Consider the following 26,815-nt stretch of genomic DNA (forward strand, 5'->3'; position numbering starts at 1 on the left):
GAAGATGTCTTTTTTTGGTATTAAGAACTTTTAAGGACATTGCCTTTAGATGTAAATGCATGTAACTCCTATTGGGACTAAATGTCACTTCTGTTTGGTTAAGTGAAAAATGTGAGACCTTTAGAGCTTTAAATTGTCAGTGAAAAAACAAGGGCAAGATTTATCAGAGCCTGGTGACTGAAATCACCTTAATTGAATCCATGGGTGCTGCCAGCCTCTTTGACAGGCTCAGCTGTGCCCTGCATTGGGGCCACTTGATTTGTCTGTGTCTGTTATGGGGCAGCCACTGAGCTTTCCTCAGAGGGGCCCCTGCATGGTGGCACCGCTAGACACAGACACCTGCTCCTTCCCCCTCTATAATTCAGCATATCTTCATCTTTGCAAAAATGGCTGACATCTGGAGCACCTGCTCAATAGAGTTCTTGGGCATCTCTCTGCAGGCTCTGTGGCTTCTTGGCATCCAAAATCTCTCTTCCTGTCCCTCCACTGTCACCGCAGCTCTGGCAACGGATACCTTCAGCAGTGCGCCATGGAGAAGCCCAAAGGTGAGCTTGCAAGATGAGATCAGGACTGACAAGGTGCCAGGAGAGACTCAGGTGGGTCTGGAGGAAGGAGGGATTTGCCTGAGATCTGGGGAACAACTCTGGAGCTGGCACTACAGGGGATCCCTATAGCTCAGGGCATGGCTGTGTGGCCACCACTCCTAGTCTCTGTTGTGTCACCTGGAAAGCCATGAATTTTCTGGAAAAGTGGAGAGTTTCAGCAGCCTTAACCTGCTTTATTTTGGAATTACTTAGAAAGGAGAGCTAAGAAGCTGGCGAGCCTTCAAGTTGTTCCAGGAAACACAGCACACTTCTAATTCGTATCATCTAAGCTTCTGGGAAGCTTAAAAGCATGATAATAGCACCTCCATCCCCAGTGCAGCCATTTTGCAGGGCCTTTTGGAGACAGTATGGTTTTAACCCTAGCTTCTGCTGTGCATTTGCAATCATCTTTTTGCTGAAGGTCCTCTAAATACTTGCTTATGTTTTGCTGGCTTGGAGCATGTTTGAAAGCTCACTAAGTTACTGGAAATGTTGATCTCTTTTTATATCAGGCATTTGTATTAGATCCTTTGTAAACATTTCCTTGAGTAAGACATGTTTTCAAGACTGTATTTAGGAAACAGACAAGAAAAGGATTGAGCATTTGTCTGTGAGGAAGTTCTTTTTGTAGTATTCACCTGGGCTGGGGGCTAGGAGGAGCAAAACAGCTGTGAAGGTGTGAGAAATGCAATCCCACCTCTGCTGGGGAATGAATCTCAGCATAAAACCCTCAAGATGTTGTTGGTTTTTTTTTAATTAAATCAACTAGAAACAGGGAAAAATGAAAATTAACTCAAATTGAGTTCAGTAGTGTGGAGATTCAAAATATTTGTATAATTTGTGTGTGTGTTTCAGTGCTTCTGTGCTATTCTGCTTATGGTGCCATTCTAAGCAAATAATGGCAAGGGATGAGCGCTGGGCACCAACACAATCTTTGCTCCACCCAATGCCAGATAATCTTTGCATGAATGGCTTGTTATCAGCCCTACCTGATGGCCTGACTGGTTAAAACCCATGCCCTGTAAGGCAAGTCTGTTAATTGATGCCACCCAAGAGCAAAGTTTTTAGGTAACTGCCATTCCTACAGGCCAAAACAGCACCAGGTAAACTGGTGCTGCAGCATTTGTTTCTGCTGATGAGGCAGCACCTAAACTGTCCTTCTTTAGATGACAAGTGTTTTCCGTGGCAGAGAATGGTGAGCATCTGCTTTTGGGATGTTTGCTGGGTGGGGGACACTGTGCTGAGGAATTGTGCTTCCCTCCCTACACTGTTTCTACACAGGGAGCTACGTAACTGCTGGAATGCTCAGTGCACCTGAATACTGCTGTTTGCCTTTCTTATATTTATTTCAGCTCTTTAGGAGAGCTATTAGAGGCATCAGGGCTTTAACAGTCCCCAAAGTGCATCTCTTGAGCAGAGGTGGTCTGGATGAGAATGTACAGACAGCACAGACAGCTTCTCAGGGAATACACTGAGGGAAGGAGCTGATGGAAGTGGTTAACATGAACCAGTTCAAAGCAAGCTGATGCTGAAGTTGCACATAATGAATTTCAAAAGGTGTGTAGCAGTTAGAGACAGTACAGCTGTAGCCACTGAAAGAGTCACTATCAACAGCTACCACAGACTGGTCACAGAGATATCACCAGTGTTTCCTATTGCACAGGCAGGACATCTCATGTGCAGTGAATCTTGATGTCTCACATGCATCCTCATTCCTGGAGTTGGAGCAGGGAGTAAATGCAGGGTGATAATGCTGGGTAAGGGCTAACCTGAAAGTCTGGCACATGAAAACCCAGTGCTGTTGTTAGTCCATGTGACAAGATGCTGACTTTACAAGGAAAGGAGTTCAAGGAGGAGAAGTAGGTTAATAAGCTTAATTTGTCTTTTAAAAGCAGCAATCTTCAGAATTAACTTTGAAAAGGGGGCCATGACCCACACAATGGTTTCTGAATGCTACCTCCTCACAATAAATGCAGAACCTAGTGCAATAATCACACCATTCAGCCTCTCTGGGCTTAGCATTTTAGTTCAAAACAGTATTAATCATAGTGTCAGAGCTGCAGCATCTTGTGCCTCTAAATGTTTTACAGAATGAAGGCTTCCATGTGTACTAAGACCATCATGTGAATCTTCTTTTAAGACAGAGCATCTCCATCCTTTGCAGTGGGTCCTGGCTCTATGATCAAAAGGACCACTACAACACAGTGCTGTTTCCCTCACATTTTTGCTTGGCATAAACTAGAACCTGGTCCCAGGCCCACAAAGGTGGATGAATCAGCTGGGTCTCCAACAACTTCAAGGTGCTAAGCTGAAAAAGAGCACTGCAGAAGTTATCACAGAGGTCAGGTCCCCTCAGCACCATGAGGGGAGTACTCTGCAAAGCTGAACCTACTGTCTGAGTGTTATGATGGGGAAATCAATTAATGTGAGATTATAGTTTTTCCAAGATTAGTATTGTTTATTGCTTTTGATATTCAGAACTCCTGCCACCCCCAACCACTAATTTAAATAATATTCAGGTTCTTGCATGATAATGGAAACATTTTACAGATAATAACTAGCAAAATATATATAATCATTAATTGAACTGGACGAGAAGATTCCTGTGGTCAAATGCTGCTTGTGGTCGATATACCATTTGCCCACTAGATGGACTCTGCTTATGGCAGAAGGCAATGGAGAATTACAAAGAGGCTTTTAAGTATTTACTCACAAAATTATTATTACCTGACTTGCAGGGCTAGCCACAGTCCCAGGCAGTACCCAAACGCTTTCAGAGAACTCTGTCTTGTCTGCTGCTGAGACTTGATCCTTCCCAGACTTCTGGGGAAAGGAGGCAGACAATCTCTGATCTTGTCTCCTGGCTCCTCTGGATGATCAGTGTATCTCCAGGACTTCTAGTCTTTGTAGGAGACCTTCAGGTGCAGGTGGGATGTCTTGTGATGTGCAGTCTCAGCACAATGTCTCTCTGGCTATGCAGGTTGATCGTGTGGAGGCATTTAGAGTCTGTTCCTGGTACATTCACAACATGGAGTTTGCAGGCAAACAATAAGGCAGTAAGCAATGGCAGCAGGCAACAGCAGGCACAATGGCAGAACACACTATGTTTACCTGTATATATCTTTTATCAATCTGAGCCAAGATGAATTGCCCTTTGGACACAGAATAGCCAATCAGAATGGCAGTTAGCCAAGCCTGGCCATATTACAGAAAGCCATAGGCTTGCTTTACCCAAATTTGAGAAAAGCACAGGCCTTGCACAAGGCAGGCACGAGCTAAAGTGTGTGTACCTTGTTTACCACAGGACCAAGACAAGTCTGGGCAGGCCAGAGTCCTTAGACTTAGTAGCTCTAGGTTCTTTTGTCTTCTTTCCCGTGGTTGCTTCTCTCATGGAGCAGAAAAACATGCCTGGGCAAGCCAGGACTTATATAAGCCTGTTTTGGGCCACAACACTGAGGACTGCTGAACATCTGGCACATTTCTGTATTTTGTGTCTCATTTTGTTAATACAGGACACTATTTCTTTCCAGCATTAACTGAGGAAGGGAAAGAGATGTTCATAAAGAAGACAAGCATGTGTAAAAGATACAGTGTAAAAGGTACTTTACACTGGTTTCAGTGAGAACACAAAAGGGAGAGCCACGCTCCTATTTGGCTGCTGTGGATGGCCACCTGTACAGCAAGACTCAGCTCTACACTACATGTGCATCTGGTGAATCCAGACTGCTCCCACTGTGTCTGTAAATCAGGGTATTTACATCAGGGGTAACAGATACAGCACCATGTCTGTTATCCTCACAGCATCATTGTAGTCCTTTTCAGAAAGGTGACAGCAGCCCTCATGTCTCCAGCCCATTCATTCACATTACACTGATGATATGTTAAGGAAACTCTGCTCTGGCAGTCTGGTGTTATGCTTGCAGAAATGGTGATGTTCTAAATAAAAATATTTTGAGGTTCTGCCAATTTGAACGCTATTATAAAACAAAAAAGTGCTTTTATTTCAAAATCAGTCACATATTGTCCTAGTGAAATACAGAGAACATTATATCTAGAGCTTTCCTGTATGAAAATCAGGGGGGAAGCCACTATGTTAGGTTTCATGTAGCTTCAATCCCACCTTCTGGGCCAGCTGGCACCCCTGAAATTTGCAGATTGTAGTTACTTCTTTAATTGTTTTCCAATTATTCATTTTAAGATTTTTAAACATAATCCCAGGCCATTCAATTAGCATCACAGTGCACATGCTCTGCCATCCATCTGCTCAAGTTGTCTTTCACTGACACCGTCTTGTATCTGGTGTTCATAACTACCAAACATATCTCCAACATAATCCACCTTCTGTTCCCGCATAGAAAACAGATTTTGCCATTTTTTATTCTAACACCTGTGCAGCTATCAACATTTTTCCACTGGAGATTTGTCACTGGTGAATGTGCATGTTTGGAACTGAGGCTGCTCAAATACATTCACAGAAAGGCAAGCAACTGTGTATTTTAAGGCTGGAAAGGATTATTATCTGCTCTGGCCTTTCTGTAACACAGACTGTAAAGTTTTCTTGCTCTAGTTCCTGTTACTGGCTTAATAATAATAATAATAACAGAACCAAAGTCTGTCTGCTAAAAAAAAAAACAACCACCAAATAAATTAGTTTCTACTTAACATTTAACTGGCAATAAATCCACATAGTTATCCTGGGTATTAACTACTCTCACTGATAAAACTTTGCACCTCATTTCTCAATCAGAACATGGGGAGTTTTTCACTGCAAACATTTTATTTATTTAGAATTAAAACCTTCCCCACCCACCCACTGGCTCTTGCATTAGGTTCTTAATACCCAAGTCTGTCACATAGAATGGTTTAGGTTGGAAGGGACCTCAAAGATCATCTAATTCCAACCACTCCTGCCATAGGCAGGAAGCGTTCCCACTAGAACAGGTTGCTCAAGGCCTCATCTAACCCAGCCTTGAACACCTCCAGGGGAGGGAGCATCCACAACCTCCCTGGGCAACCTGTTCCAGTGTTTCACCACCCTCATTTTAAAGAACTTCACATCTAAACCTCCTCTTTGGATAAATAAATAGATTGACACTCCTTTTTAACATAAAAGCTATTTCCACTCTTTGGTTGTCCTTGGAACTTTAAAACCTAAAGTGGTTAATCACACGTGTCCCTAAGATGTGGCTGCAGAAGGAAGACAGTATCCTCACGATTGCGTGCCAGCAGTCGGTAATGCAGAATAACACAGCCTCCCTAGTCTGACCTTAACCTCAAGAGAAAATCCAGTTGATGGTTCCTTATTCATCTTCTTTGCACTGCACTAGGGTTTTATAATCTTTTATTCTGTGCCTGTCAGTAGCTCCTTTTCTAGGAGGAAGCACCTTCCCTCCACCTCAGAAGGTACCATGGGGCTCTCTACACTGTAGCTTTCTGGCCTTTCTCTGGGCTTGCTGTAGCAAGGGGACTGGGTTTCTGTTTCTTGAATGTCTTAAATGAGTAGTTTACAGCCTTTTCTATCTATAGTTATCTATGAAATCTTCCTATCTTATTAACACTGCAGATGACTTCCTGACCCTGTACATTTAAGCAATTTCTAAAGCCAAGCATCATAGGGTTGTTCTGGTTGTGGCATAAATTAAACTGTCTGTAAAGCACTTGTTTTATGTAAGATCTTAGACCCATGTTCCTTCAAAATTCTGTTTTTCCAATGTTGCTAGAAGTGCCAGTGTGTAAGATGAAGCATTCTTCCTTTGGAAATCTCTTGACTCCTGCTGAGAAGTCCTACATTTCACACACACTTACAGTGACTTATGTCCCAATAGTGATGTATGGAATAGCCTTACGGAGCATGTACACAATGAACCAAGGTGTCACTAAATCCCTTCTTGTTCCATTTTTCATCCACTTCCTTTATTTTATCCTTTTGGGAAGTACCCAGGGACTATTTATGAAGTAGGATCCTGCTATACTTTCAAAAGCAATGCTACTTTGAAGTTAAAAGGCACTGGGAATTAGAATTACTCTCTGAGACTCTTTGAGATGAGATTGTGAATTCATACAAACAGAAGTTAGGGGATGTAGAATTCAACAATGCATACATGATACAACAGACATCATTTAAGCCATCAATGCTGCTTCTTCAGGCACTCAAAATTCGTGTGAGATTTTGTCCATTTTATGGTTGGCATCTGTAAAAGCACAGAGAGCTAGACAAGGCAAGGAAGAGCAGTGGGTTAGAGGAGGAAAGAGTGGGCTATGGTCAAGGTATTTGATGTGAATTTAGGATTAGGTATGCTTTCAGAGGGCTGTGGCTCTATTTGCTGCCCATCTCAGTGCTATGACAATTCGTGGTGAGTTCACAGGATCTGATGCATTCAGTCTTTGTCATTTGCAGATGTGAGATGTGCAGTGGTGCCTGCCAATGTCCCAGGCTTGCCTTTTCAGCCATGAGCTTGGCATAGAGGTGGCCAGTGCTGATGCAGAAATGTGAGAGCTGTTCTTGACCATGGAGTGTGAGTTTGGTGTGCTAATGTGTGTTCTGGGTACTAAACCAAATCCTAAATTGTTTAATGATCTTTCTCTGTCTCATGTTTATACATGCAGGTTTTTAATGTAGTTGCTGTCTGTTTATTATGTCTATTTTAAAGAAAGTTAGCCATTATCGTGGGCAGCTCCATATTGCTCTGTCCTCAAACTGGGCTGTGCTAGGCTGTGTATGTTGTTATCTGAAAGCATTCCTACTTTTCAGTGCCTCAAAACCACGGAGTCCACTTCTGCAAACCTTAAGCCACATGAGTGATCCCTTGTCCACTGAAATCAGTGGAATCCCTTGTGTGAATAAGGATTACGCTAGTGAATGAAGGGTTTTCAGATCAGGGCTCTAACCCTTTTTTAATTAACCTTCTAAGAAAGAATTTATACAGGAAAACTCTGTCTCAGTGGTGAGCGGTCAATAAACCATGTCTTTGTAATTCCTTCCTTCCTTTATGGGCCCTTTGTGTGAGGCTTAAGTGAAATGGATCTCACCGTCTATATCCCTTCCTTACCTCCCTTCTTCCCAAGCCAATCACTTTATAAATGTCATCGTTTCTCTCTATTGTTCCCTTTTTGGGCATATTTGTTCTCGTTTCTTTCAGTGACTGCTAGCTTAACTTTTTCTTTTTACATTAGAAAAAGTATAGTAGAATTGACTGAAATGTCAGGAAGAGAGATTCCATCTTATTTTAACTTCTGGGAATCAAAATGCTACTTTCATTTTAATGCTAGGAATCCAGAAAGTCAGTTTTGTACTTCTTCTATTTCAGTAGGGTAGAGGATCTACCCTAAATATAAATTTTAAAGGATTAGTTTAAGAATAATGTCTTGTAATTTTCTATCTTCAGGTTCACCTCAATGTCTTAAAAATATCACAATTATTGTTTGCTATTACAGGGTGGCCCAGAACCAAGATCAAAAAAAGTGACAGAAAACAGAATAATGCTTAGATGGGCTTGTTCAGCCAAAGTGTTTTTGGATAGTGTTGCAGATTGGAGAGTTGGAAGCAGTAGGAAATGGTGGAGAGTGAGAGAGAAAACAAAGATCTGCTGTCAGCAAAGTGCTAATTCAGCTGCAGTTTGCAGGACAGAAGGGATTCCTAGCCACTGCAAATGGTATAATGCTGTTTTCTCAGTGCTGAAATGAAGCTGAAGGATAGGTAAAGTGTTCTGCCTTTATGTTAGTCAACAGAAGTATTCTTTCTTTTTGGTTTTACGGTTATCCACAAATAGTTTTTTTGCATTCTGAGAGTATTTGCAGTATATCTGTAAATTGTAGATGCTCAAGCATCACTTTGTGCTGGCTTTATGTAGCTACCTGGTTGGGACTGTATCTCTAGGTATGATGGTCTTCCTGGTTTCTAACTGGATAATTGTGAGTTAACTACAGTATTTCCTAGTGAACATAGGCACTTCACTTAAGTTTGGATAAGCATGTAAATCAGTTCCAAATGATTTACAATTAGAAAATTTCCAATCACACAAACATTTGCAGATGTGTGGACGGAACAGAAGGCCAGAACATTGTAATTCCACACAATATCATGATAAAATTTTCAGTTATAATTTTTCTGCTGTTGCTTCAACCTTTAGCATTTTTATCTCCATAAAGATGTTGAATTAGCTGGTAAGTGGCTTAGTTGATACACTGGAAAGCAATGTCAGTGTGAGATGGGCACTTTTTAAATCACAAAGAACAAAAGGGATGTCAGCTAATGCTCATATTGGCCTCAGTCCAACTATTCTTGAAGGGTACTTCAGACTACTTTTGTTTATCTCTCCTCTGATCTTTCTTTGAATACTTTCCCTCTCTTCTCTCCATTAAATCGTTCATAGTCTGTTCAAAATAATTCTATCTGTGATGGATTGAGTGTTACCCACCCTCCTACTCTTATGAAATTACCCAGACTAGACTCAGCCATCTGGAGGTTAAGGAATGAAGCTATATTTACAGCTTAGCACAATAGACAAGCGTATATATATATATATATATATATATAATATATATATATATATGTATATATATATATGTACACAAATATATGCAGTTATATACAAGTTAAAAGTAACACAGAAACACAATACCCCTCCCAGAAATCAAGAGTCCCCAGGAGGGCTCCTGACCCAAACCTCCTTCCTTCTTCCTCTTTCCCTCCCTTTGGAAATAACCAGATCAACCCATGTATATCTCACATGACAAGTCTGGAGATCTGAAATGAGATGTCAAAAAGGAGGATAGAGGAAAAAGGTTTTGTCAGATTAGAGTTAAGGCAGAGACAGCCACACAGACTGCCAGAAAGAAGGCACAGCCAGAAGTGAGAACTGAGAAGTGTGTCAGAAGTGTCTTGTCTTTATTTTGACTAATTGCTTTTCTCAGCAGAAGAATGGGTGATATAGGTTACCATTGGTTTTTCTTCTTCTTCTTCTCATAGCTAAGAATTTAATTTCTCTCAGTAAAATATTCCTATTAGCCTAAAACCAGCACATTATCATAGAATCATAGAATAGTTTAGGTTGGAAGGGACCTCAAGGATCATCCAGTTCCAACCCTTTGCCATAGGCAGCGACAGCTCCCACTAGTTCTGTGAAGATCTATGCCTGTAATGACAAATTCCCATTTCTCTTTTTTTTTCACCATGATTGCAAGGAATAGAGATTTTTATCTTAAATTCAGATAGAAGTATGGAAACACTGTACCTAGCTTCTGAAATTAAAGCTTTGGAGGAAGCTAACTTTGGAGAGGTGTTCAGTGAAGTACCTTTTCTCCTTGAAAGTTCTCAGGAAGTCCAGTATTTTTTCTCTTTGTTGGGTACAGTAGGTAAAGATTTACATCTGTGTGTTTTACAGGTTGGGGCTACTGTAAAGAGAACCTTGGTCTTGTTGTCTTTCTGGATGCCACCTCTTTGCTGGAAAAAAAGTCTCAATTCCACAGTTGCCAACTTCTGCAGATGATCTAAAGGTGTTCTGTTAATCTGCAACAAGGATGTGTTAAGGAAAAAACAATGGATTTTTTTCAAGTTTACTTGCCCCCAAGCTGGAGAGACAAGACATTCTTGCACAGCAGCTGTGTGTGTGCAAACCTGCTTATTCATGACTTCTGACTTTTATGGCACTGAATGCAGTTATTGCTGTCCTTGAAAGCTGCTGTGGGGCAGGGGCAGATGCTAAGGCAGTGGTGTTATCTTAAGTTCCTCCCTAGTATTCTGGCACATAAGTTAAGGTAGGGAAGCTGGAATTGTGAGCCTTAATATAAAGCAATGCTTTCTCTGTATTTGCAGCTGATCGTGTCGTGGTAGCTTCTGGTTGCTGCATTCCCCTGTTCTCCAGTGCTCCTTTACCAGACCTTCAATAAGATACTTTGTTTCCGCTGAGACGAGCTGTTGTGTGATCTCTTGCTCTAACTTGCATTTCCTTCTACTAGTTTGCTCATTCCTAGGCTTTATCTCTTGGTCTCAGAAAGAAAATAATCCTTCTGACAACTTGATCCACTTAGCCTTTCACCCTACATTTCCCCCCAGATAAATTTTTACAGCCTAAAACTCTCCTGTTATGTCTTAAACTCATTTTTGCCTTCAGTGCCCTATCATCATGCACTCAAACATGCATTCTGATATTTACTGTACTCATTTGTTCACACAGTCAATCACAAGTTTTAAATCCAAAATTGCCAATGTTCTAAAAACCTGATTTATTTATTGGGAATGATTCTTTTGTGCAATCAGAGAATTTTTAAACCTCACATAAAGACTGCAGCTTATCTGATTCCCTCAGAAGAGGTGCTTTTAAAAGGCTCTAGCAGTATTTTAGATTCCTAAGTATTCCCATTTCTTGCTTTTCAAAATAAGCTGAGCATTGAGATTCTCTGAGGTCAGCACTTCTGGTGTTTTTTTTAAATATCCATTAACTTTTTCACATAAAATCTAAATTTGAAGCTCTTATTATAACTGTTTTGATGATAAAACTTTGTAACAAACTTTATGTAGAGGGATTGGGTGAAAGTGTCATTGCAAAGCAAGCTGGGTCAGCAGTATGTATTTTGGGAAATTTTCTATTAATGTTTTTAGACTGAAAAATCATTATGGATGATTTGCATGGATGGAGGGAAACTTTTTTTTCCCCCTTGATAATATCTTTATGAATAAAGCACTGAGTACTTTTTCTAGCCTTCTTCTCACATCGTCTGCTATGTTCTCCAAAAGTTTAGTGTTCTAGTTTGAAGCTAATTGGAATGTTTGAATGAGAGAAATTAGATCATTGGCTGTGAAGAGAAAAAAAACAAAAAAACCAGTGATGTCTATATCACTCGTAGGTTCTGCTGAGAGATATGAACCCCAGAAACATAAACTCAGTCATTGTCTCTGACTGCTGCATTAACTATCTCTGCCTGAACCTGTGTAACCCCAGTGAATCATTCTGTTTCAAATTCCTTCTCTGGCAATCTCACCCCTGCACGTAAGACTTCTGATATAAGGGTGGGGGTGGGAAGAAGGAGAGGAGTTAGTCTGAAAGCCCTCCTGGGTGGTTGTGCTGTTTGGGAAGGATTTTGTAGTTCTGTATTACTTTTAACTTGGATATAATTGTATATATCTGTATATATATGCTTGTAAATTTTGCCTTGCTGTAAATATAGCTTTATTCCTTAACTTTCACCTGGCTGAGTTAGTCTGGTGAATCACTGAGGGGGAGACGGGGAGACGGGGAGACAGGGAGACTCTGAAACCAGCACATTCAGAAAGGCTTGATTTTTCTAAGCAGACATTTCCTATTGCTGTAGGTTGCATCAGTTTGAACCTTTAGTACCCACTTTTCAGTTCAGCTTTTGACAAAAGTAATCTGTGAGTTTTCTGAGGATAGGTGCTTGGAGTCTCAAATATAGAACTCTTGATTATAATCCTAGTATTCCAGAGTAGTTACAGACACTGAATGAAATAGAATTTGATTTGTAAGTGATCACTGTGTTTTTTCAAGCCTGGTTAAGCTCTTTTGTAGTACTCCTTGAAAATATTTAGAAATGTCTAACAATTTTATTTCCTTGACAGAAGACATTGGATTACTAAGGAGCCTCTCTATGTGTCTAGTTCTATATTTATCTGGAATTACTAAGAGCAGATTTTGGAACCTGATTGCCTACGCAGTTTCCTTTTGCAGTGTTTTATCTCTCCATGTTAAATGTGTGTGAGGGCCCACTTCAAGAATACAGCAGTAGAAAGGGATTGCAAAGAGCTTGGGGTTTCACCATGAGAACGGCAAAGACTGTACAGGCACAGAAAGGAGTTCATGGGGACTAGAGAAAGTGTGGTTGTTGGATAGCTCAACAGAAAACTGGTCTACGTCAGAAAATCAGAACAATGTATTATAACAAATTATATTAGTAATGAGAAAAAGGTGACACTTTAACAGAGTGCAGTGGGGGCTAAAGCCAATAATGTGCTGTACAGGTTAACAGCAGGTATTAAATCAGCAGACAAAACATTTGCTGAGATTGTGGAAAGTCTACAAAATTACCTTTCTGCTATCTGCTGAATCCATCTGCTTTTATGAAGAGGATCAAATGAGAAAATGAGACTATTCTTGAATTTGTCAGTTCAGAAAGAGTTTAAATGATGTGTTAAGAGACTAGATAGTGTATTATATGCAAAAATGAAACAGTCCAAAAATGGTTATTGACCAGAATAATTGATCTGAAGCAGTACATGAGAGAGTGGCAGGACACTCAAATGCTGTAGGCAACCTGTGCAACATCTGAAGAGTGTTCTAAGCAGCAAACTCAAGCCAAACAAAGTAGCATGTCTTGTCTGTTTTACCGTGCAGATGAGCACTGCTCTGAAGTGACTTAAGAAAGTGGAATGCAGAGAGGAAAGGTGCAGGTTGCTTCCAAAACTCTTAACCTTTACAAAGGCAATAAAAAAAAAATGCATTCAGGGCTGTGATGCTGCAGAGGACAATGTCTATTGTAATCTGTTGTAAAAGCACTAATACCTTTGAAGCCATTTAAGTTAGGATACAATAACCAGAATGTTATTGGATTGTGTTAGAAGTGGATTGAGTAGCACCTGAAATGTATTTTTGACTGTATTCTCAGACATGAAAGCAGTAAGACTTGATGCTTTATATGTGCACAAAAAAAAATCTACAACTTCCAAGCAGTTTTTGTGATGGAGATAATGTGTAATTATAAATATTGAGTTTTCTGTAACATGCTATGAGGAGAAGAGGTTATTAATTACATGGTAGGCAGTGGCTGGAAGTGTGATTTATGTGAATTGATAGAGCTTAAGACTTCAGGCTTTCAGTGGTGTTGTGAGGAGGCCGTATGTGACCTGTAGTGGAAATTAGCTGGACTGTTCTGCATAGTTTCTCACAGGTTGTTAGGCACCTTCTGTACTTGGGAAAGCTAAATGAAAAAGTGGAACATAAGCCCCTCATGGAAATCATGATCTGGTAATGAAGGTGGAGCACTACAACACGTTCCCACTGGCTGTGACAAAACTGGTTGAGGCCCTGTACAGCCAAACTGAATTCATACTTGCAATTTAGTAACTTTTAACTTAGGAGTGGATGAATTTGTTCCGTTAGTAAAGTCCCAAACCCACCTAGAGAAGTATGTCTATACAAGTGGGAGATCGAAGTTGATAGCAAGAAATATCTCCTCAAAGTTAGTTATACTAGCTAATCCTATCAATGTCATCAAGACTTACTTTTATTTAGCACTCAGTGAAACAGGTGCTTTATGACATTCCTAGCACTTAGTGTTATGTGGAAGTTAGTGCCATAGAGCACTTTAAGTAGTACTGTTGAAAAATTGTTGAGAATTAGAAGGGAGTAAGGAGTTTATTTTTTCCCTCCCCAGGATTCCACTGTGTAATGGCTCGTAGAGTTTCACCTAAGTCTTGTGATTTATCTTTAGGAACCTTAACCTTCAAATGTTCCCCATGTGTACCCCTCTTTGCAGACAGTTATTTTTGTAGGTTTTTGCCTGTGGCAGCAACAGAATTCGATCTGCAGAACGAACTGTTAGAGAATGAATAGAATAATATTGATTCACATGGCATTTGGGGACTTTTCATGAGTAATAGTGCTCATATTGTGTGAGAGAGTCCTTACACACCTTTGTCTGTAAAGCTGCCTTATGATGCTTCCCTAAGTGGAACAGGAGCTGTAATTTCACATCTGATGGGAGATCAGAGTGAAAGGTCCTTGCCTTTGTCTCTAAATTTCTTACCTTAGCAAAACAGAGCTGCATGGAAATTGAGAAAGGATTTCTGAGCTGTTCTTTGCAGTTGAATTTTTTTGCCAGTAGTGTATAGATAATGATTTATGCTGGTTGAAGATCATCAACTTCTAGTCTCAGCTTTAATCCCAGAAAAAGAAGTTCTGATCATAACTGCTATGAAGCTTTCAAGATGGGAAGATAGCTCACTGTAGTGATATTGATTTCAGAACTACCAACAGCCTCATGAATGCAGATTGTTCGGCAAACTTTCCATTGAAAAATCACCTTTAAAGATATTGGAATGGAGTTAGAAGCAGTCTATAGCCTCTGCATGGCACAAATTTAAAGCTCTCAACAAATGTATTGAAATTTAAAATTTGCACAACATAAAGTGATCAGGCATATATGTGCAGCTTGCTGCATGACCAGCATAACTAATACATCCTCCTTGCTGCACATTGGTTTTATACCTCTTCCTCCTTCTCATCTTCAGGGAAACTTTGTGCTCCTTTGTGGCTTTTACAGCTTCATCTTTCCCATAGTATTTTCAGTAATGTTTTGTGACCCCTAATTTACATCAGATTAGTCTCTGTTGTCTCCTCTATCACGATGAAGATAAGAAGTAGCTTTTTCATTAGCTCCAAACCAAACGTTTGCAAACCCATGGCTTCAGTATGCCTGTCCCACCTCATGGGCCAAGAACAAAGGAGAATGTAATGCTTACTCTATGGCTTACAAGTGGCTCCTGCACCTCATCTTGCTAATGGCTGGAGTGTGCATGGTTGGTTTCTTTAGCTTTTGTTGGTGTGTATTTGGTTTTGCTTTTTCTGGTGGTGGTTGTTTTGTCATTTGTTTGTTTGTTTGTTTTTAAAGAGATTAAAATCTTTGCTCTCTTTATATTTCTGTGTCAGACTTGGTTGGCTTTGGTCAGTGGATTCAGAAATTGAGGGACCAAAATGGTTAAAACAGGCGTGTTCAACCTCAGATATGACAATCTGCTAAGTACCTCAGAAGTTGCAGGATAAATCTGGCAAAATCTGATTGCTCCTCTTAGTCTTTCATCATCTAGAAACCAGGGTTAAGGTAGCTCCATTTTAAATTTTATTATATTGGAAAGATCTGTGTGGTCTCTTTTACAGTCATTATGGCATGATTTTCAAGTGCCTCTTCCCTCCCCCTCCCTCCCCCAAATTACAGGCCCGAAAAACTCTTCATGCATTAATGCCAGAAATAGACTAGAAGCCCACATTGAGTCTCTCTTTCCCCAGGCTGCCCCCCAGTCTCAGTGCCTAGAAACTTCTATGGAAATAGAAGGTACAGAGTGATTGTCTCAAGGGTTTTCCAAAATGCACCTCCTGTCTAAATGTTTTTATTTTCACCTTGTTTTTGCCAGCAGTGGTTTGTTTAGATTATGCTTGGATGTTTATTGGACGTGTCTGTAGCTGTGTTTGTGGGATTTAATGTTTTTACTTCATTAGATATTCACTAATGCCCAGGATACAGCAGTGCTGGGACTGGCGAGAGTAAAATTCTCATTTCTGAAGCAAGTTGTTCCTGGATAAATTGCAGAAATGTAAAAAGCAGAATGTAATACTCACCTTGAGGGCCTTAATTGTTTTTTGAAATAAATAGGATGCAAAATGTTGCAGCAGCTCCTTACTACCCTGACACAGTGCATTATTGCAAAGATTTATTAATACTTTGAAGAAATAAGTGATTTGCACTGTAACCATGAGAGATAACTTACAACAAAAGATCAGGTTTCTGTGGGGCAGCTGGAATACAGGGCAGACTATTACAAATCACATCTTGGCTGCGGCACTAAAGAGCTTCTTTCTGAACTCTCTCAAGCTTGTCTTTTTAAAACTCAGTATATAGAGGGATATTGGAAAGAAACAGAGTAATTGGGTGGTTCCATGAGTATTGCTTTTATGTAGGAAGAAAATGAAGTAGTGAGATACAGCAGAGATAATTTATGGAAGCTTGGGGTGATAATGTCACAGCTTTATCGTTTATCTTGTTAAGCAGAAGTGGTATTGAATGTGGCATAGAGAAGCAAGATGTTTACTTGGATGTTCTGGAGGAGAGGAGCTTGTTAAAAACACAGAGCACACAATGCAGGCAGACAGTGATGCGTGCTAGCACCACCGAGCTTTGTGGTTCTGTCTTTTCCTGAAGGAACTCTGAGGGATTTTCTGCAAAGCATTAAAGTGTAGCTAGAACAAATACCCTTGGAAGTTACAGAGTATTTGTCTAATTTCTGCTATCCATGCCAAAGACACACAGTGTACATCACCACTTCCCAAACTGCTTGCGTATTGCATTGCATGTCAAGTGCCTTTTTGATAGCTAAGGTTGGAGTAATATTTAGTACATGGTTTCTCAGGCTGCTGACCTTGCATAGCAGGAGAGCCCATTAATGAGCACAAAGCAGCTGCTTGGACACCCATGGTGTGGCCGGGGTGGCTTTGGCAGCATGTTAGAAGGGCACAGTAGAAATATGAGGCCAACTTGCCAGTGTTTTGTAGTAAGATGTGCTTGTTTCCATCCAAACTATTTGCCCACACTTTCTATCTTTTGAGAAGTGCTGGCACAGGATAAATGCACCATGATCCTGATATGGCAAACGACTATAGATTGTGGATTACAGATTGTAGATTATCTCTGTACTTATGTAAAAAGCATAGACTTTTTATATATTTCAGCACAGCAAATGTAAGCATATGGAGGACCTAACATTGGGTAGAGCACAAAGACAGTGGCAACATGCACATTAGTACCCTGTTCATGATGTGTAAGTAATTTGATAAGTGGTCACCAGGTCACCAGATAATTCAGACAGAAAATCTAAACTGTTTATGGGGAAAAAAAGTGTTTCTGAAATCAATTTGTGTAGCAATTTCTGCTGTTACATTTGCAGGAAACTGATCAGCACTTAGCTGATTGAGGTATAAATATTATGTAAAAAAGGTGCAACTTGGATCTTAAGGGAATTAACAATTCCTCAACGAGACTCAGATGACAAACTTGGATTGTGATGAAACCATGAAGATCCTTTGTTTCCTTATTTAGTGTCAACAGAAGTGTTTATACTAGGGCATGTTTGTTCCTTTTATATTTTCTTTTAATTTTTTTTTTAGCCACCATTTCTTAAATCTTAATTTCCTAAGTGGCTGTTGACATTTTTGAGTCAATGGTAAGGTGAGAACATCAAGCAATCACTCTAATCAATCTGAAAATGTATTGAAGTGGGACTGTAACAACACCTTCTCATTCTAGTACCCATGCAGTGCCTGCATCTTCACAGGTTAAACCTGTTCTAATGCTCTCCAGAAAAGCTGCCAAAATACTGCTCATCATGTAATCATGTAAGAAGGCATTTATTGTAAATTTGTCAAGACAGTCCCTCTTGTTACTTCTGGAATAACAACATTGTGGCATACTTATGCTTATTTATTTAACATAGCTTTAATATGAAGCGGGTCCACAAGATGGCCTTTTTGGCTTTCCAACTGTTGGGTCATGGGTGAGCTGAGAGACCAGCACTGTAGCTATTGATATATTCTGTTCTGAAATACTACACTCAGGCTGATTTGTGTGCTTCATTAAGATTTCTTCTTCTCCATGATAATGTGCTGTTTCTGTCTTGCTCAAAAATAGACATAGATTAATGCAATGTTGACAACAAAATCACCAAGGAAGAAAACTGCTGCACCAGATAAACTTTATAGGTCATGTTCCTTCAGTTTCACAGCTGGAGATGACTATTTGTGTAAAAAGGCATGGTGGGAATTGTGATTATCATAAAATAATCAAACCCTGGAGTATTTTTAAAATACAGTGTGTAAACTGCCAGTGCTTGACTTCCTAGAACAATAACATCCAACATTAGCCAGTTTCAAAGATCCCCATGTAAATGTAGCAATGCTCACTGGGACTCCTGGATACAAGAATCATACTTTTATTTTGTTTTGTTTTGTTCATTTTTTTTTCTTTCTCAACTGGAATAAAAGCATTGAGAAATTACCAGTGGGAAAATGCAAAGCACTTCTGTGTTGATGAACCGAGGTTTTCATCTTGCTTGTAGCACAAATAATAAGAAAAATTGCTATTCCTCTTCTGATGGAGAGACAGAGATATCTTGTACTGAAGTAAAATGTTTCAGCAGTGATTCTGAGGGAGTTCTGAAAGTGCCAGAGGTGAGGGATGAGAGTAACCAACTGAATTTAATAGATTTTCTGAGCAATGTGTATCTCTCATTTAAAAATAAACATCTGAACATGATCAGGACTTTTCATGTAGCTATTGATGGCATGGTCAGATCCTCTCTTGTTTTTCTTGAAGTATTCTTTGCACTTATTTCAGAGTCTCAGCAGAGCAGATGACACTCTGTGTCAAGTACCTTGATTTGTCTGTGCACAACACAGGCTTAAGTGGGCCAGCAGCTTTGCTATTCCATTTCTGTGGGTTTGTCATGCCAAGTCAGACACACGCCTTTTGTTTTCTTCAGCACTGCTTTCTCAGTTTAACATGAGTTTCAGGATGTGTAGGATGGTTGGACATATTTAATCTCAACATTTTTCATATATGGTCTCTTGTAAGTGTGAGGTCAGTGCAAATGTGCAAGATTGCTTTCATTAGATGAAGCAATAGCCACGTGTGTCTTCAGCCCTGTGGATCCTTAAAATATAGTACCAAGGCACTGTGACTCTTTTTGGTATTGCATAGGATTTTTTTAAACAGGAAAAACTAAAAGAATTTGGAATGCCACTGTCAACAGTTAAGAATGCCAATAAGGAGAGGTTCTCCTGGAATAAGTTGATCATTGTCTGGAATGAAGCAATGGTTATCTTATATAACCTTTTAAAAAATGTGTTTCTCACCAGACACAAATTTTCAGTGCTTATCAATTTCCCACACACACACTTTGAATTAATTATTTTAAAAATTAATAAACTCCTTAATAACACTTTTGTCACTATTTGCGACGTACACAACCCTTTACAAACATTGAACTCAGCCACAACACTTGATTTTGAATTAATTTACAGTCTTCATGAAAACTTAGAACAGCGGTTGCAGTTCAGATGTCTTAGTGTAACCTCTCCAATGAAAATCCCAAATTGCTGAGATCATTACACAGGATTTCACTGGCATGAATATGAGTTTATTGGAGAGAATCCTAGTGGACATCAGCATGAGATACAAATCTTATAGTGATCTGCCATATGGGCCTGAGCATCATTTTGGGCTCTTCATTCTGATGAGTTGACCAAATGTCATAGGTTTGAACACCTCCAGTACTTTTAGTTAGTGTGCACTTGCAGCTTGAGTAGTCATTGTTTAGGATGTTATGTCAGCTTCTTTGCAAAAGCTGCTACATTAGTGCCATTAGTCACAGGAGCACACACTGTGCTTCGGAGCGTGTTAGTCAAGCTGTAGATGTATCATCATTTAGGAACTTAGTCATTTAGAGAATTGACTGTTCATGCAAGAAAGGTCACACCTGTGGAGAAGAGTTTCTATGAGACAACCTGTGTATTCACCTCAGTAGGTGATTCCCAGGTTTGTGCCTGTACCAAGGTAAGAGATTACATTTCTGACAGCTTGTTTTGTTAGCTAAGAGATGTATAGTTAAGTGTATGAAGACAAATGCACACAATGTGTTTTTTCCTAAAATTATGCTGATGTCAGTGACCCCTGGGAGCTTTATAATGAAAATAAGCTGTCATGCTGCAGAGTTGTAGGAATCATTGATAGTTCATTTTGTAACATTACAAACCTCATGCTGTCTGCCACTTCAGTCCATCCAGTAAGAATATCTAAGGCCTGAAAGTTTAATTTTTCTGTATCTTTTTCCTTCAGCTGTTGATATCATACTGCTTGGTTAACTTAACAGTATGGCCTAGTATAGGACTAATTATCATTAGCTCATAGTTTTCTGGACAGTTTATACACAAATGTAAACACAGAAGAGAGTGCATACAAATTAGCAAGGCAGGTTAAATTTAGTGCCAGCAAAAGCAGCTTGATTCATGTTGCTAGAATACAAATTGTTTTCTAACAAAGAATTCATCTATAGAACTCATTGCTACAAAATAGTCAGCAATGATGGAGTTCATTAACCAGATATTTATATGGTTATTGAATGTCTATGGGTGTGATAGACAAGATATGCTCATGGTTCTGACTATGGCAAATCCTCTTTTTGTTGTCTTTGGTTTGAATTAAATGGTTAAAAACAGAACTTCTAACCCTTAAATATCTATCACTGTCCTGTTTTTTAAAAGCTTGGGAGGTTGTGGTGTAAATTTTCACCCCAATTTATTCAGTGATTTTGGATTTTTCCTTTCACAAAAGCTTTGTTCTCTTGTAATTAGATTCTCCAAAGTTAATGTTATGTTGTGGAGCTGCTGTAAATGAGATGGGTAATTTTAAGCAAAACCCCTCAAAGGCTTGTAGTCTACCAAGTATGCAGCAAGAGTCCTGATCAGGAAATGATTGTGAAATGGAGGGAGAATCTCAGCCATTCGAGTGTGTTAACTGAAAGTTTCTCTTTATAACTTTCTTGGTTGTTTTTTTTTGTTTTGTTTTGTTTTTTAAAGAAACTCTCAGCCCAACATGCAGAATTGCTGCTTCCATACCATTAACACTCCGGTGAAGATGGTGACATTGCAATTGCAAATTAAACCCCTTTTTTTCTTTGCCATCAGATGGCTTGTTGATGTAGAATATGAAGTAGTGAAGTGAAATACCCAGGGTGGTGTGTAAACGGGTCAACACGTTTTTCAGGCACCTTTGCCAGCAATCGTAAAGTGCGTGGAGCATCTATTTAAATTTTTATATTTGGCTGCGTCTCGTTCAATTAGTCTATCAAATTCCTCATTAAAGTTCTTGAGCATTTAGAACTGCATAATTAAAATACCATTACACTTGGTGAAGGGGAAAAAAAAAATCCTTTAAAGTGCTCTGTAGCATTAGGGAAAAAATATCCCATCAAGGAGTGGTATTGCATTAGTATTCATTACTATTAAAACATGTAGGAAGTGGAAAGACTAAAAAGACTTAATTTTATAGTGCCAACTCCAGGAATGAACTGAGGTTTCAACTTCATATTGATTCCTTTGGTTTCTGTGTGATTGCTGTATATGTACAGGAGGGCTGGATTGAGAAGAAACATTTCAACAAGGCTCCAGCTGTTCAGCATCTATCCATACTTTCCTAAACCACTGATTTTGGTACCAGTTCTGCTGCTTTGCTTTTCATGATTGTCACTTCCAAGAGTGATAATTTAATAAATATTCTTTCATTGATAGCAGAGTAAGTAAAAAACTAACAAGCAAAAATCCAGAAACAGATGACCATCAAAACCCAAACCCAAGCCCCAAACAAAGGAGAAAGCAGCAGCAGGTAGAAAGAAGCAGAAGATAGAAAGCATCAGGGATACTGTCCCAGAACTGGATGCGGCTCCTAACAGGATTTAAATAAGGCAACTTGACTTTTTTGAATAGCCCCATAGAATTACCACCAGAAATCTGCTATGCTGTTGGCATGGCAGATAGCTAATCTTCTGATTCACTTTTGCATTTAATAAAAGGGGGGAAACATGAAGCCATGGCAGTAATGGGAATGGCAGATTATAGCAGGACATTGAGTGAGGTGGAGAGGTGTAGATCTCCAGCTGGCTCAGCTGCAAACAGCATTTGGCACAAGTCCTGAGCAAAAGCAATATGCCTCATTCATTTATAAGAGAGAGGACACAGCACATTTGAAAAAAATACTGATTTTTCATATTTTTATAGAGAATAACCTCTAGCAAAATTCAATTTGCTCTTCCCTTCACTTTTTACTGCCTTTTCAAAATAATTGTGTCCTTAGGATTTTCAGTAATTGGTTGTATTGCACTTACAGTTCATTATATATTTTTGATTAATGTATTCTGTTCTGGAATCATTTGCTTAGAATATCTGATTGTGATTTAATTTCCAGGCTATTGTCCTTAGCAACCTGAGAAATTGGCTTCTAGATAGTAATGTTAATAGGTTTTGGTGACAAGCATTATGGTCCCAAATAAATCACTGTATTGTAGTTAGTAAGCTTTATGTTGTCAAATATTGCCTCTTAATTAAAATGAAAAATGAAATCAGATAAATTTGGTGTGCGTGAAAACCACTGGCAAGAGGCAAGTTCAAAGCTAAATTTCTTAAAAGTCTTGGACTTGAAAATATGCCCAGAAGTATCAAAGATGCTTGTGTCCTGGCTATAATCGTGATGCAAAGTAGGACAGTCTTTGCACCAACTCACCCTTCTCTTATCCTGGAAATTAAACAATCACATTGATTTGGATTTCCACAGCAAGGTTTTTGGTAGCAGTGGCCTCTATAAGGAGATGAATAGAGACAGTGCCAGTCAGTTCCAACACAGCCAGTTGCTGGCTGAAAGTGACTCAATCAGCAGCAGTGGTAGCCCCTATGTGATAACATATTTGACATATGTGTGTAAAATCACACAATAGCAACTGCAGCTGAAGAAAGGGGTGAAAATATGAGAGAAACTTTGCAGGCGCTGAGATTAGTAAAGGAGAAGGAGATGCTCCAGGTACTGGAGCAGAGATTCCCCTGTAGCCTGTACTGAAGATCATGGTGAGACAGGTTGCTTCCCTGCACCCCATGGAGGTCTGTGGTGGAGCAGGTGGATGTGCCCTGAAGAAAACTGTAAGTCTGTGCTGGAGCATGCTTCTGAAGGACCTGTATCAGGAACAGTATGGCCAGTAGGACAACGGAGCTTATTCTTCCCCTGTACTCAGCACTGGTGCCATGGGAGGTCTAGGCTGGATATTAGGAGGAAGTTCTTCACGGGGAGAGTGATTGGCATTGGAATGGGCTGCCCAGGGAGGTGGTGGAGTGGCCATCCCTGGAGATGTTCAAGAAAAGCCTAGCTGAGTCACTTAGTGCCATGGTCTAGTTGACTGGACAGGGCTGGGTGCTACGTTGGACTGGATGATCTTGGAGGTCTCTTCCAACCTGGTTGATTCTGTGATTCTATGACCTGTGGCCTCATGGAAAGGAGCATATGCCAGAGCAGGCTTGCTGGTAGGACTGTGGGTGGAATCTCATGCAGGATCTGGGGAGCAGTGTAAGGAGGAAGAAGTGTCAGAGATGATGAACTGACAGCTACCTTTGTTTCCTATCCCCTGCTGCTCAGGAGGAGGAGGTAGAGAAAATGGATAGTGAAATTGAGCCTGGGAAGAAGAGAGAGGTGAGGGGAAAAGGTGTTTTTTAGATTTTTTCTTATTTCTCGTTATCCTACTCTGTTAATTGTCTATAAATTCATTTCTGCAAGTCAAGTCTGTCTTTTCCTTCTTTCCTGTGATGGTAACTGGGGAGTGATTTCCCGGCCCTTATCTCAGCACATGAACTTCTTCTTGTATTTTTTTCTCTCCTGTCCAGCTGAGGAGGGACATGATAGAGTAGCTTTGATGAGCACCTGGCATCCATCCAGGGTCAGCTCACTACGCAGACATGGAACTGTTTAGTTTATTTCAGATCACTTCATACTTTGCAGCACTTCCCTTTGGTTTAAGTTTTCAGATGGGCTATTCAGAGCCTAAAAGCTGCCGATTTTTAAGTTAATGTCAACTTGGAGGCAATTAAGCGGCTGTAATTTTTCGTCAAGGGGACAAAAGTGTGCTGTCAAAATGAAAACATGAAAAAAAAGGTACCTGCACTTTTAAATCACAGTAGATGTTTCTTTACAGTAGCTGAATAGCAGTGTATCTGTATTTTCTGGATTGACTGAATTGGATTAGGTATCCATACCTAGAGATCAAATGATGCCTCTTACCATTTAATGAGAAATCTGTCTTTGAATTTAAATCTCTCAATTCCCAAGCCAAGTAGAAAAGTACTGGTATTTGCCTTATAGAAAATAAGGTAGCAAAAAAAAAAAAACAAAAAAAACAAACAAACAAAAAAAACCCAAAACCCAAACAACATAAAAAAAAAACTAAAAAAAAAAAACCCAAACAAACCAAACAACCCAAAAGACCCAGCAGAAAGGGAAATGGATTGAAAAACTGACTCTAATTTACCACTTCAAATATATGGGAATGTGATACCTAAGTGCTGGTATTTTTTTTTGTCTTGTGTGCATTGCTAGGATTATACTGTCCTTGAATTTCTAAACACAAAGAAGCAGCAAAACATAACAAGAAGGCTCAGGTAATTGAGAAGGTAATTCAAGTAGCACTAGAGTCTGAAGAAAGCCCAGCTTCGTTTAATGAGATTTCCAGAAGTTTGAACTGTTCCCTTGTTTACACGTTCTTGCCTCTTTACTTTCAAGAGTTCAGCCAACAGTAGCTGAAAGACTGCTGGAAATCCTGTCTTTGTGTTTTCCTTGCTGAGATTTTTTGCCTGAGCAAACCTTTTTCCAGGAGATTTCCTGTCCAATTTTTCAGCCATCAGAACCTTGGATACTATTTAAAGACTCTGTGTGCCAGCTGCTCTTTTTCTGACTGAACTTCTGAAACTTCTGTGAAACGTGAATGGCAGCTCATAAGTTTCAGGTTTCAATGACACTTTTGGCCTCTGCAGGTGATAAATCTATCTCATTCTGTCCTTGCAATCTTACCTGTGTGATATTTTGCTAATGATTTGTGCATTTTTATTTTCATTCAGCTAACTTTTCCACCCTGTATAGGACTTTAGCAAAACATCTTCAGAACTTCACAATGAAAATGTTTCTAGGCAGAAGATGAGTCTCTACATAGAGAATTCCAGGCTGTGAGTTCCAAGGTAGAGAATTATTTCTGGGGAGAAAAAGAAAATTCTTAAGAAGGAGAAATCCTATTAGTACTTTCTAAACTGAAAACCTACTTCTGAATGACCTAAAGTGTAACATGTTTCAGACAGTTTGGTATTTTGAATATAATTTTAGTACTTCCAAACATAGTAATCTGATATTTTAAGTTAGTTAATATGGCTCTGCTGTGTGGTTAAAAACTAGACAAGGTCAAAATAGTTTTTAAAAAAAAGCAGTTTAAGAAGAGAATTAGAACTACTGGGAGTTACAGTGGAGTTTGTTGGGTTTTTTTGCATTAAGTTTCTTTTAAAACTTATTTTCATATAAATCTCATAAAGTGGAACAAGCTAAATCTTCATCAACAGTTAATCAAAACATTCTGATTTTTTAAATGGTGCTGAGAAATCACAGCTCCAATTGCAATTAAAGGATGTTATGGTAGCTCAGCACTTTTGCAAACAGTTTTGGTTTTTTTTCAAGGAAGAGGCAGGATCTGGCAATGATACAGTCCAAAAACCTCTGAGAATAGAGCTGGCCAATGCTGTTTTTTTTTTTTTTTCAGTCAGAAAAGAACTTTCCAAAGCTCTAAACTTTAATTAACATTTTATTGAAAATCCTGATGAAACCTAGTATATGCCTGCTCTGGGACTGCAGAAAGTAAACACTGATAATGACCTCAGTATGAAAAGTTTAGCATTATCTGGCTTCTCCTACTCAAAAACTAACTTACCTCATATATTTGATAAACCACAGAAACGTAGCAAACCTGCATAGTTTAATCTATAGAAATACATAGATTTCTGTAAGCCAATTATGCCAGATTAGCAAGACGTGCATGTTCAGGCTTTTAGAAAAGTCTATACAAAATTCTATCTCGATTTTTAATCAGTTTAAACTTGGGTTATACGGTTACAATTTTCATCAAATCATTGGAGTGGCTGCCGCACCGGTAGGCTGTGCTGCTGTTCAGTGAGACTTGGGCAAGCTGGAGGATTGGGCAGGGAGAAATTGAATGAAATTCAACAAAGTGCAGAGTCTTACACCTAGGAAAGAACAGCCCCAGGTATCAGTAGCGTCTGAGGACTGATCTGTTGGAAAGCAGTGAAGGGGGAAAGGATCTGGGGGTCCTAGTTGATGGGAGGTTGACCATGAGCCGGCAATGTGCTCTTGTGTCCAGGAGGGCCAATGCCATTCTGAGGTGTGTTAGAAGGGATGCAGCTAGTAGATCGAGAGAGGTTCTCCTGCCCCTCTACTTTGCCCTGGTGAGGCTGCATCTGGAGTACTGTGTTCAGTTCTGGGCCTCCCAGTTCAATAGAGACATAGAACTGCTTGACAGAGTCCACTGCAGAGCCACAAAGATGATTAAGGGAATGGAACTCTCTTATGAGGAGAGTCTGAGGGAGCTGGTGCTCTTTAGCTTGGAGGAGACTGAGAGGTGTCCTCGTCAATACCTGTAAGTATGTGCAGGGTGAGTGCCAGGAGAGTGGAGCCAGGCTCTGCTCGGTGATGCCCAATGACAGGACAAGGGGCAATGGGTGGAAGCTGAGGCACAGGAAGTTTCATTTAAAAATGAGGAGGATTTTTTCCCCTGTGAGGGTGACAGAGCACTAGAATAGGCTGCCCAAGGGGGTCGTGGATTCTCCCTCTCTGGAGATATTCAAAACCCACCTGCATGCATTCCT

At 39.8% G+C, this 26,815-nt stretch overlaps 1 protein-coding gene across 1 annotated transcript in view; it reads left to right on the plus strand.

The window, feature by feature from the left end:
* Positions 1–516: 516 nt before the first annotated feature.
* Positions 517–26,815, plus strand: part of TENM1 (teneurin transmembrane protein 1) — a 926,028-nt gene continuing 899,729 nt past the window's right edge. Inside the window, exon 1 of the mRNA XM_064159463.1 lies at positions 517–545. The gene's annotated coding sequence lies outside the window, so the exon portion shown is untranslated. The remainder of the gene's footprint in view (positions 546–26,815) is intronic.

The sequence above is a fragment of the Pogoniulus pusillus genome, chromosome 19 (genome assembly GCF_015220805.1).
Source record: "Pogoniulus pusillus isolate bPogPus1 chromosome 19, bPogPus1.pri, whole genome shotgun sequence".
In the NCBI taxonomy this organism is placed as follows: Eukaryota; Metazoa; Chordata; class Aves; order Piciformes; family Lybiidae; genus Pogoniulus; species Pogoniulus pusillus.